The sequence below is a fragment of the Opisthocomus hoazin genome, unplaced genomic scaffold, assembly GCF_030867145.1.
Source record: "Opisthocomus hoazin isolate bOpiHoa1 unplaced genomic scaffold, bOpiHoa1.hap1 HAP1_SCAFFOLD_157, whole genome shotgun sequence".
Classification (NCBI taxonomy): Eukaryota; Metazoa; Chordata; class Aves; order Opisthocomiformes; family Opisthocomidae; genus Opisthocomus; species Opisthocomus hoazin.
Genome location: NW_027449010.1, coordinates 55001 through 64855, shown reverse-complemented (window position 1 = coordinate 64855; position 9855 = coordinate 55001).

Below are 9855 nucleotides of genomic sequence, written 5' to 3'. Positions count from 1 at the left end.
ACAGGCAGCCCGCCGCAGGCCCACCCACCCCGTGCAGGCACCCCTGCATACGGGCCTCCGGCAGGGCCGGCCTGCCGCCCCCAGCCACCCCCCGCAAGCCCCCCCCACCGCCGCCCCGGCTCAGAGAGCACAGGCAGCCCGCCGCAGGCCCACCCACCCCGTGCAGGCACCCCTGCATACGGGCCTCCGGCAGGGCCGGCCTGCCGACCCCCAGCCACCCCCCGCAAGCCCCCCCACCGCCGCCCCGGCTGAGAGATCACAGGCAGCCCGCCGCCGGCCCTTCCCACCCCGTGCAGGCACCCCTGCATACGGGCCTCCGGCAGGGCCGGCCTGCCGCCCCCAGCCACACCCCCACAAGCCCCCCCACCGCCGCCCCGGCTGAGACAGCACAGGCAGCCCCGCCGCCGGCCCTTCCCACCCCGTGCAGGCACCCCTGCATACGGGCCTCCGGCAGGGCCGGCCTGCCGACCCCAGCCACCCCCCGCAAGCCCCCCCACCGCCGCCCCGGCTGAGAGAGCACAGGCAGCCCGCCGCCGGCCCTTCCCACCCCGTGCAGGCACCCCTGCATACGGGCCTCCGGCAGGGCCGGCCTGCCGCCCCCAGCCACCCGCCACAGGCCCCCCCACCGCCGCCCCGGCTGAGACAGCACAGGCAGCCCGCCGCCGGCCCTTCCCACCCCGTGCAGGCACCCCTGCATACGGGCCTCCGGCAGGGCCGGCCTGCCGCCCACAGCCACCCCCCGCAACCCCCCCCACCGCCGCCCCGGCTCAGAGAGCACAGGCAGCCCGCCGCAGGCCCACCCACCCCGTGCAGGCACCCCTGCATACGGGCCTCCGGCAGGGCCGGCCTGCCGCCCCCAGCCACCCCCCGCAAGCCCCCCCCACCGCCGCCCCGGCTCAGAGAGCACAGGCAGCCCGCCGCAGGCCCACCCACCCCGTGCAGGCACCCCTGCATACGGGCCTCCGGCAGGGCCGGCCTGCCGACCCCCAGCCACCCCCCGCAAGCCCCCCCACCGCCGCCCCGGCTGAGAGATCACAGGCAGCCCGCCGCCGGCCCTTCCCACCCCGTGCAGGCACCCCTGCATACGGGCCTCCGGCAGGGCCGGCCTGCCGACCCCAGCCACACCCCCGCAAGCCCCCCCCCACCGCCGCCCCGGCTCAGAGAGCACAGGCAGCCCGCCGCAGGCCCACCCACCCCGTGCAGGCACCCCTGCATACGGGCCTCCGGCAGGGCCGGCCTGCCGACCCCAGCCACCCCCCGCAAGCCCCCCCACCGCCGCCCCGACTGAGACAGCACAGGCAGCCCGCCGCCGGCCCTTCCCACCCCGTGCAGGCACCCCTGCATACGGGCCTCCGGCAGGGCCGGCCTGCCGCCCCCAGCCACCCCCCGCAACCCCCCCCACCGCCGCCCCGGCTGAGAGATCACAGGCAGCCCGCCGCCGGCCCTTCCCACCCCGTGCAGGCACCCCTGCATACGGGCCTCCGGCAGGGCCGGCCTGCCGACCCCAGCCACCCCCCGCAAGCCCCCCCCACCGCCGCCCCGGCTCAGAGAGCACAGGCAGCCCGCCGCAGGCCCACCCACCCCGTGCAGGCACCCCTGCATACGGGCCTCCGGCAGGGCCGGCCTGCCGCCCCCAGCCACCCCCCGCAAGCCCCCCCACCGCCGCCTCGGCTGAGAGAGCACAGGCACCCCGCCGCCGGCCCTTCCTACCCCGTGCAGGCACCCCTGCATACGGGCCTCCGGCCGGGCCGGCCTGCCGCCCCCAGCCACCCCCCACAAGCCCCCCCACCGCCGCCCCGGCTCAGAGAGCACAGGCAGCCCGCCGCAGGCCCACCCACCCCGTGCAGGCACCCCTGCATACGGGCCTCCGGCAGGGCCGGCCTGCCGACCCCAGCCACCCCCCGCAAGCCCCCCCACCGCCGCCCCGACTGAGACAGCACAGGCAGCCCGCCGCCGGCCCTTCCCACCCCGTGCAGGCACCCCTGCATACGGGCCTCCGGCAGGGCCGGCCTGCCGCCCCCAGCCACCCCCCGCAACCCCCCCCCACCGCCGCCCCAGGTGAGAGAGCACAGGCAGCCCGCCGCCGGCCCTTCCCACCCCGTGCAGGCACCCCTGCATACGGGCCTCCGGCAGGGCCGGCCTGCCGACCCCAGCCACCCCCCACAAGCCCCCCCACCGCCGCCCCGGCTGAGACAGCACAGGCAGCCCGCCGCCGGCCCTTCCCACCCCGTGCAGGCACCCCTGCATACGGGCCTCCGGCAGGGCCGGCCTGCCGACCCCAGCCACCCCCCGCAAGCCCCCCCACCGCCGCCCCGGCTGAGAGAGCACAGGCAGCCCGCCGCCGGCCCTTCCCACCCCGTGCAGGCACCCCTGCATACGGGCCTCCGGCAGGGCCGGCCTGCCGCCCCCAGCCACCCGCCACAGGCCCCTCCACCGCCGCCCCGGCTGAGACAGCACAGGCAGCCCGCCGCCGGCCCTTCCCACCCCGTGCAGGCACCCCTGCATACGGGCCTCCGGCAGGGCCGGCCTGCCGCCCACAGCCACCCCCCGCAACCCCCCCCACCGCCGCCCCGGCTGAGAGAGCACAGGCAGCCCGCCGCCGGCCCTTCCCACCCCGTGCAGGCACCCCTGCATACGGGCCTCCGGCAGGGCCGGCCTGCCGACCCCAGCCACCCCCCGCAAGCCCCCCCCACCGCCGCCCCGGCTCAGAGAGCACAGGCAGCCCGCCGCAGGCCCACCCACCCCGTGCAGGCACCCCTGCATACGGGCCTCCGGCAGGGCCGGCCTGCCGACCCCAGCCACCCCCCGCAAGCCCCCCCACCGCCGCCCCGACTGAGACAGCACAGGCAGCCCGCCGCCGGCCCTTCCCACCCCGTGCAGGCACCCCTGCATACGGGCCTCCGGCAGGGCCGGCCTGCCGCCCCCAGCCACCCCCCGCAACCCCCCCCACCGCCGCCATGGCTGAGACAGCACAGGCAGCCCGCCGCCGGCCCTTCCCACCCCGTGCAGGCACCCCTGCATACGGGCCTCCGGCAGGGCCGGCCTGCCGCCCCCAGCCACCCCCCGCAAGCCCCCCCCACCGCCGCCCCGGCTGAGACAGCACAGGCAGCCCGCCGCCGGCCCTTCCCACCCCGTGCAGGCACCCCTGCATACGGGCCTCCGGCAGGGCCGGCCTGCCGACCCCAGCCACCCCCCGCAAGCCCCCCCACCGCCGCCCCGGCTGAGAGAGCACAGGCAGCCCGCCGCCGGCCCTTCCCACCCCGTGCAGGCACCCCTGCATACGGGCCTCCGGCAGGGCCGGCCTGCCGCCCCCAGCCACCCGCCACAGGCCCCCCCACCGCCGCCCCGGCTGAGACAGCACAGGCAGCCCGCCGCCGGCCCTTCCCACCCCGTGCAGGCACCCCTGCATACGGGCCTCCGGCAGGGCCGGCCTGCCGCCCACAGCCACCCCCCGCAACCCCCCCCACCGCCGCCCCGGCTCAGAGAGCACAGGCAGCCCGCCGCAGGCCCACCCACCCCGTGCAGGCACCCCTGCATACGGGCCTCCGGCAGGGCCGGCCTGCCGCCCCCAGCCACCCCCCGCAAGCCCCCCCCACCGCCGCCCCGGCTCAGAGAGCACAGGCAGCCCGCCGCAGGCCCACCCACCCCGTGCAGGCACCCCTGCATACGGGCCTCCGGCAGGGCCGGCCTGCCGACCCCAGCCACCCCCCGCAAGCCCCCCCACCGCCGCCCCGGCTGAGAGATCACAGGCAGCCCGCCGCCGGCCCTTCCCACCCCGTGCAGGCACCCCTGCATACGGGCCTCCGGCAGGGCCGGCCTGCCGACCCCAGCCACCCCCCGCAAGCCCCCCCCACCGCCGCCCCGGCTCAGAGAGCACAGGCAGCCCGCCGCAGGCCCACCCACCCCGTGCAGGCACCCCTGCATACGGGCCTCCGGCAGGGCCGGCCTGCCGACCCCAGCCACCCCCCGCAAGCCCCCCCACCGCCGCCCCGACTGAGACAGCACAGGCAGCCCGCCGCCGGCCCTTCCCACCCCGTGCAGGCACCCCTGCATACGGGCCTCCGGCAGGGCCGGCCTGCCGCCCCCAGCCACCCCCCGCAACCCCCCCCACCGCCGCCCCGGCTGAGAGATCACAGGCAGCCCGCCGCCGGCCCTTCCCACCCCGTGCAGGCACCCCTGCATACGGGCCTCCGGCAGGGCCGGCCTGCCGACCCCAGCCACCCCCCGCAAGCCCCCCCCACCGCCGCCCCGGCTCAGAGAGCACAGGCAGCCCGCCGCAGGCCCACCCACCCCGTGCAGGCACCCCTGCATACGGGCCTCCGGCAGGGCCGGCCTGCCGCCCCCAGCCACCCCCCGCAAGCCCCCCCACCGCCGCCTCGGCTGAGAGAGCACAGGCACCCCGCCGCCGGCCCTTCCTACCCCGTGCAGGCACCCCTGCATACGGGCCTCCGGCCGGGCCGGCCTGCCGCCCCCAGCCACCCCCCACAAGCCCCCCCACCGCCGCCCCGGCTCAGAGAGCACAGGCAGCCCGCCGCAGGCCCACCCACCCCGTGCAGGCACCCCTGCATACGGGCCTCCGGCAGGGCCGGCCTGCCGACCCCAGCCACCCCCCGCAAGCCCCCCCACCGCCGCCCCGACTGAGACAGCACAGGCAGCCCGCCGCCGGCCCTTCCCACCCCGTGCAGGCACCCCTGCATACGGGCCTCCGGCAGGGCCGGCCTGCCGCCCCCAGCCACCCCCCGCAACCCCCCCCACCGCCGCCCCAGGTGAGAGAGCACAGGCAGCCCGCCGCCGGCCCTTCCCACCCCGTGCAGGCACCCCTGCATACGGGCCTCCGGCAGGGCCGGCCTGCCGACCCCAGCCACCCCCCACAAGCCCCCCCACCGCCGCCCCGGCTGAGACAGCACAGGCAGCCCGCCGCCGGCCCTTCCCACCCCGTGCAGGCACCCCTGCATACGGGCCTCCGGCAGGGCCGGCCTGCCGACCCCAGCCACCCCCCGCAAGCCCCCCCACCGCCGCCCCGGCTGAGAGAGCACAGGCAGCCCGCCGCCGGCCCTTCCCACCCCGTGCAGGCACCCCTGCATACGGGCCTCCGGCAGGGCCGGCCTGCCGCCCCCAGCCACCCGCCACAGGCCCCTCCACCGCCGCCCCGGCTGAGACAGCACAGGCAGCCCGCCGCCGGCCCTTCCCACCCCGTGCAGGCACCCCTGCATACGGGCCTCCGGCAGGGCCGGCCTGCCGCCCACAGCCACCCCCCGCAACCCCCCCCACCGCCGCCCCGGCTGAGAGAGCACAGGCAGCCCGCCGCCGGCCCTTCCCACCCCGTGCAGGCACCCCTGCATACGGGCCTCCGGCAGGGCCGGCCTGCCGACCCCAGCCACCCCCCGCAAGCCCCCCCCACCGCCGCCCCGGCTCAGAGAGCACAGGCAGCCCGCCGCAGGCCCACCCACCCCGTGCAGGCACCCCTGCATACGGGCCTCCGGCAGGGCCGGCCTGCCGACCCCAGCCACCCCCCGCAAGCCCCCCCACCGCCGCCCCGACTGAGACAGCACAGGCAGCCCGCCGCCGGCCCTTCCCACCCCGTGCAGGCACCCCTGCATACGGGCCTCCGGCAGGGCCGGCCTGCCGCCCCCAGCCACCCCCCGCAACCCCCCCCACCGCCGCCATGGCTGAGACAGCACAGGCAGCCCGCCGCCGGCCCTTCCCACCCCGTGCAGGCACCCCTGCATACGGGCCTCCGGCAGGGCCGGCCTGCCGCCCCCAGCCACCCCCCGCAAGCCCCCCCACCGCCGCCCCGGCTGAGACAGCACAGGCAGCCCGCCGCCGGCCCTTCCCACCCCGTGCAGGCACCCCTGCATACGGGCCTCCGGCAGGGCCGGCCTGCCGACCCCAGCCACCCCTCCGCAAGCCCCCCCACCGCCGCCCCGGCTGAGACAGCACAGGCAGCCCGCCGCCGGCCCTTCCCACCCCGTGCAGGCACCCCTGCATACGGGCCTCCGGCAGGGCCGGCCTGCCGCCCCCAGCCACCCGCCGCAGGCCCCCCCACCGCCGCCCCGGCTGAGACAGCACAGGCAGCCCGCCGCTGCCCCTTCCCACCCCGTGCAGGCACCCCTGCATACGGGCCTCCGGCAGGGCCGGCCTGCCGCCCCCAGCCACCCCCCGCAAGCCCCCCCACCGCCGCCTCGGCTGAGAGAGCACAGGCACCCCGCCGCCGGCCCTTCCTACCCCGTGCAGGCACCCCTGCATACGGGCCTCCGGCCGGGCCGGCCTGCCGCCCCCAGCCACCCCCCACAAGCCCCCCCACCGCCGCCCCGGCTGAGACAGCACAGGCAGCCCGCCGCCGCCCCTTCCCACCCCGTGCAGGCACCCCTGCATACGGGCCTCCGGCAGGACCGGCCTGCCGCCCCCAGACAACCCCCGCAAGCCCCCCCACCGCCGCCCCGGCTGAGAGAGCACAGGCACCCCGCCGCCGCCCCTTCCCACCCCGTGCAGGCACCCCTGCATACGGGCCTCCGGCAGGGCCGGCCTGCCGACCCCAGCCACCCCCCGCAAGCCCCCCCACCGCCGCCCCGGCTGAGAGAGCACAGGCAGCCCGCCGCCGGCCCTTCCCACCCCGTGCAGGCACCCCTGCATACGGGCCTCCAGCACGGGCGACCCGCTCTGTCCGCAGGGAGGACAGGTCTACCCCTTCTGCCGGCAGGGAGGCCAGGTCTACCCCTTCTGCCGGCAGGGATGCCAGGTCTACCCGTTTTACCGGCAGGGAGGCCAGGTCTACCCCTTCTGCCGGCAGGGAGGCCAGGTCTACCCGTTTTACCGGCAGGGATGCCAGGTCTACCCGTTCTAGCGGCAGGGAGGCCAGGTCTACCCATATTGCCGGCAGGGAGACCAGGTCTACCCATTTACCGGCAGGGAGACCAGGTCTACCCGTTCTGGCGGCAGGGAGAACAGGTCTACCCTTTTTGCCGGCAGGGAGACCAGGTCTACCCGTTTTGCCGGCAGGGAGAACAGGTCTACCCGTTCTGGCTGCAGGGAGACCAGGTCTACCCGTTTTGCCGGCAGGGATAACAGGTCTACCCGATTTACCTGCAGGGAGACCAGGTCTACCCATTTACCGGCAGGGAGACCAGGTCTACCCGTTTTGCCGGCAGGGATGCCAGGTCTACCCGTTCTGGCGGCAGGGAGAACAGGTCTACCCGTTTTACCTGCAGGGAGAACAGGTCTACCCGTTTTACCGGCAGGGAGACCAGGTCTACCCGTTTTGCCGGCAGGGATGCCAGGTCTACCCGTTTTACCTGCAGGGATGCCAGGTCTACCCGTTTTACCGGCAGGGAGGCCAGGTCTACCCGTTCTGCCGGCAGGGAGGCCAGGTCTACCCGTTCTAGCGGCAGGGAGACCAGGTCTACCCATTTACCGGCAGGGAGACCAGGTCTACCCGTTTTGCCGGCAGGGATGCCAGGTCTACCCGTTTTGCCGGCAGGGATAACAGGTCTACCCGTTTTACCTGCAGGGAGGCCAGGTCTACCCGTTTTACCGGCAGGGAGACCAGGTCTACCCGTTTTGCCGGCAGGGATGCCAGGTCTACCCGTTCTGGCGGCAGGGAGACCAGGTCTACCCGTTCTGCCGGCAGGGATGCCAGGTCTACCCGTTTTACCTGCACGGAGACCAGGTCTACCCGTTTTACCGGCAGGGAGGCCAGGTCTACCCGTTCTGGCGGCAGGGAGAACAGGTCTACCCTTTTTGCCGGCAGGGAGACCAGGTCTACCCGTTTTGCCGGCAGGGATGCCAGGTCTACCCGTTCTGGCGTCAGGGAGACCAGGTCTACCCGTTTTGCCAGCAGGGATAACAGGTCTACCCGTTTTACCTGCAGGGAGACCAGGTCTACCCGTTTTACCGGCAGGGAGACCAGGTCTACCCGTTTTGCCGGCAGGGATGCCAGGTCTACCCGTTCTGCCGGCAGGGAGGCCAGGTCTACCCGTTTTACCGGCAGGGAGGCCAGGTCTACCCGGTTTACCTGCAGGGAGGCCAGGTCTACCCGTTCTGGCGGCAGGGAGAACAGGTCTACCCTTTTTGCCGGCAGGGAGACCAGGTCTACCCGTTTTGCCGGCAGGGATGCCAGGTCTACCCGTTCTGGCTGCAGGGAGACCAGGTCTACCCGTTTTGCCAGCAGGGATAACAGGTCTACCCGTTTTACCTGCAGGGAGACCAGGTCTACCCGTTTTACCGGCAGGGAGACCAGGTCTACCCGTTTTGCCGGCAGGGATGCCAGGTCTACCCGTTCTGCCGGCAGGGAGGCCAGGTCTACCCGTTTTACCGGCAGGGAGGCCAGGTCTACCCGGTTTACCTGCAGGGAGAACAGGTCTACCCGTTTTACCGGCAGGGAGACCAGGTCTACCCGTTTTGCCGGCAGGGATGCCAGGTCTACCCGTTGTGGCGGCAGGGAGGCCAGGTCTACCCGTTCTGCCGGCAGGGAGGCCAGGTCTACCCGTTTTACCTGCAGGGAGGCCAGGTCTACCCGTTTTGGCGGCAGGGAGACCAGGTCTACCCGTTTTGCCGGCAGGGATGCCAGGTCTACCCGCTTCCGGCAGGGATGCCAGGTCTACCCGGTTCCAGGCAGGGAGGCCTCGTCTACCCGTTCTGCCGGCAGGGAGGCCAGGTCTACCCGTTTTACCGGCAGGGATGCCAGGTCTACCCGCTTCCGGCAGGGATGCCAGGTCTACCCGGTTCCAGGCAGGGAGGCCTCGTCTACCCGTTCTGCCGGCAGGGAGGCCAGGTCTACCCGTTTTACCGGCAGGGATGCCAGGTCTACCCGCTTCCGGCAGGGATGCCAGGTCTACCCGGTTCCAGGCAGGGAGGCCTCGTCTACCCGTTCTGCCGGCAGGGAGGCCAGGTCTACCCGTTTTACCGTCCGCCGGGTCCGGTGTGCCCGATGTGGCCGCCGGAGCTGCCGGCGGAAAGGGATGCCTCGTCTACCTCGCTCCGGCGGGACTTTGGCTCCACCGCGGTTCTGGCAGGTAGACGTCTTGCCCGGTTCTTCTTCGGAGCTGCCGAAGGGGTCGCTGCTTTGCGCTGCCTCCAGTTACGTCATGGTAAGAGTCGGCGGCGCTCGCGCGCCTCCCCGCTGGGGGAAGACGGTTCTCTTCGAGCCCGCCGGGGCCGGGGACCTCGCTGTCCGTATACTAGGGCAGAGGGCTGGCGCTCGCGGACCAGCGCCATCGAACCGCTGCAGCTACTCGCGGTTCAGCCGGCAGACTCGGGTGTTGCACGGCGGCCATGGCCGTGGCCGTTCTGCCTCCTACCTATCGCGCACGGCGCTTCCGACTGCCAGAAGCCGCGCGAAGCCGCTGCTTGCCCGCAGGCTCCGGTGGCCGTTGCCGACTGGAGCGAGGGCTCCAAGAGGGGTTTCTCCAGAGCCGGGCCGAGACGGGCGGCGGTCGCCGGCACTCGAACGCTTGTCACCCGCGGCTCAGCCGGCAGACTCGGGCGTTGCCCGGCGGCCCTGGCCGTGGCCGTTCTGCCTCCTACCTGTCGCGCACGGCGCTTCCGACTGCCAGAAGCCGTGCGAAGCCGCTGCTTGCCCGCAGGCTCCGGTGGCCGTTGCCGACTGGAGCGAGGGCTCCAAGAGGGGTTTCTCCAGGGCCGGGCCGAGACCGGCGGCGGTCGCCGGCACTCGAACGCTTGTCACCCGCGGCTCAGCCGGCAGACTCGGGCGTTGCCCGGCGGCCCTGGCCGTGGCCGTTCTGCCTCCTACCTATCGCGCACGGCGCTTCCGACTGCCAGAAGCCGCGCGAAGCCGCTGCTTGCCCGCAGGCTCCGGTGGCCGTTGCCGACTGGAGCGAGGGCTCCAAGAGGGGTTTC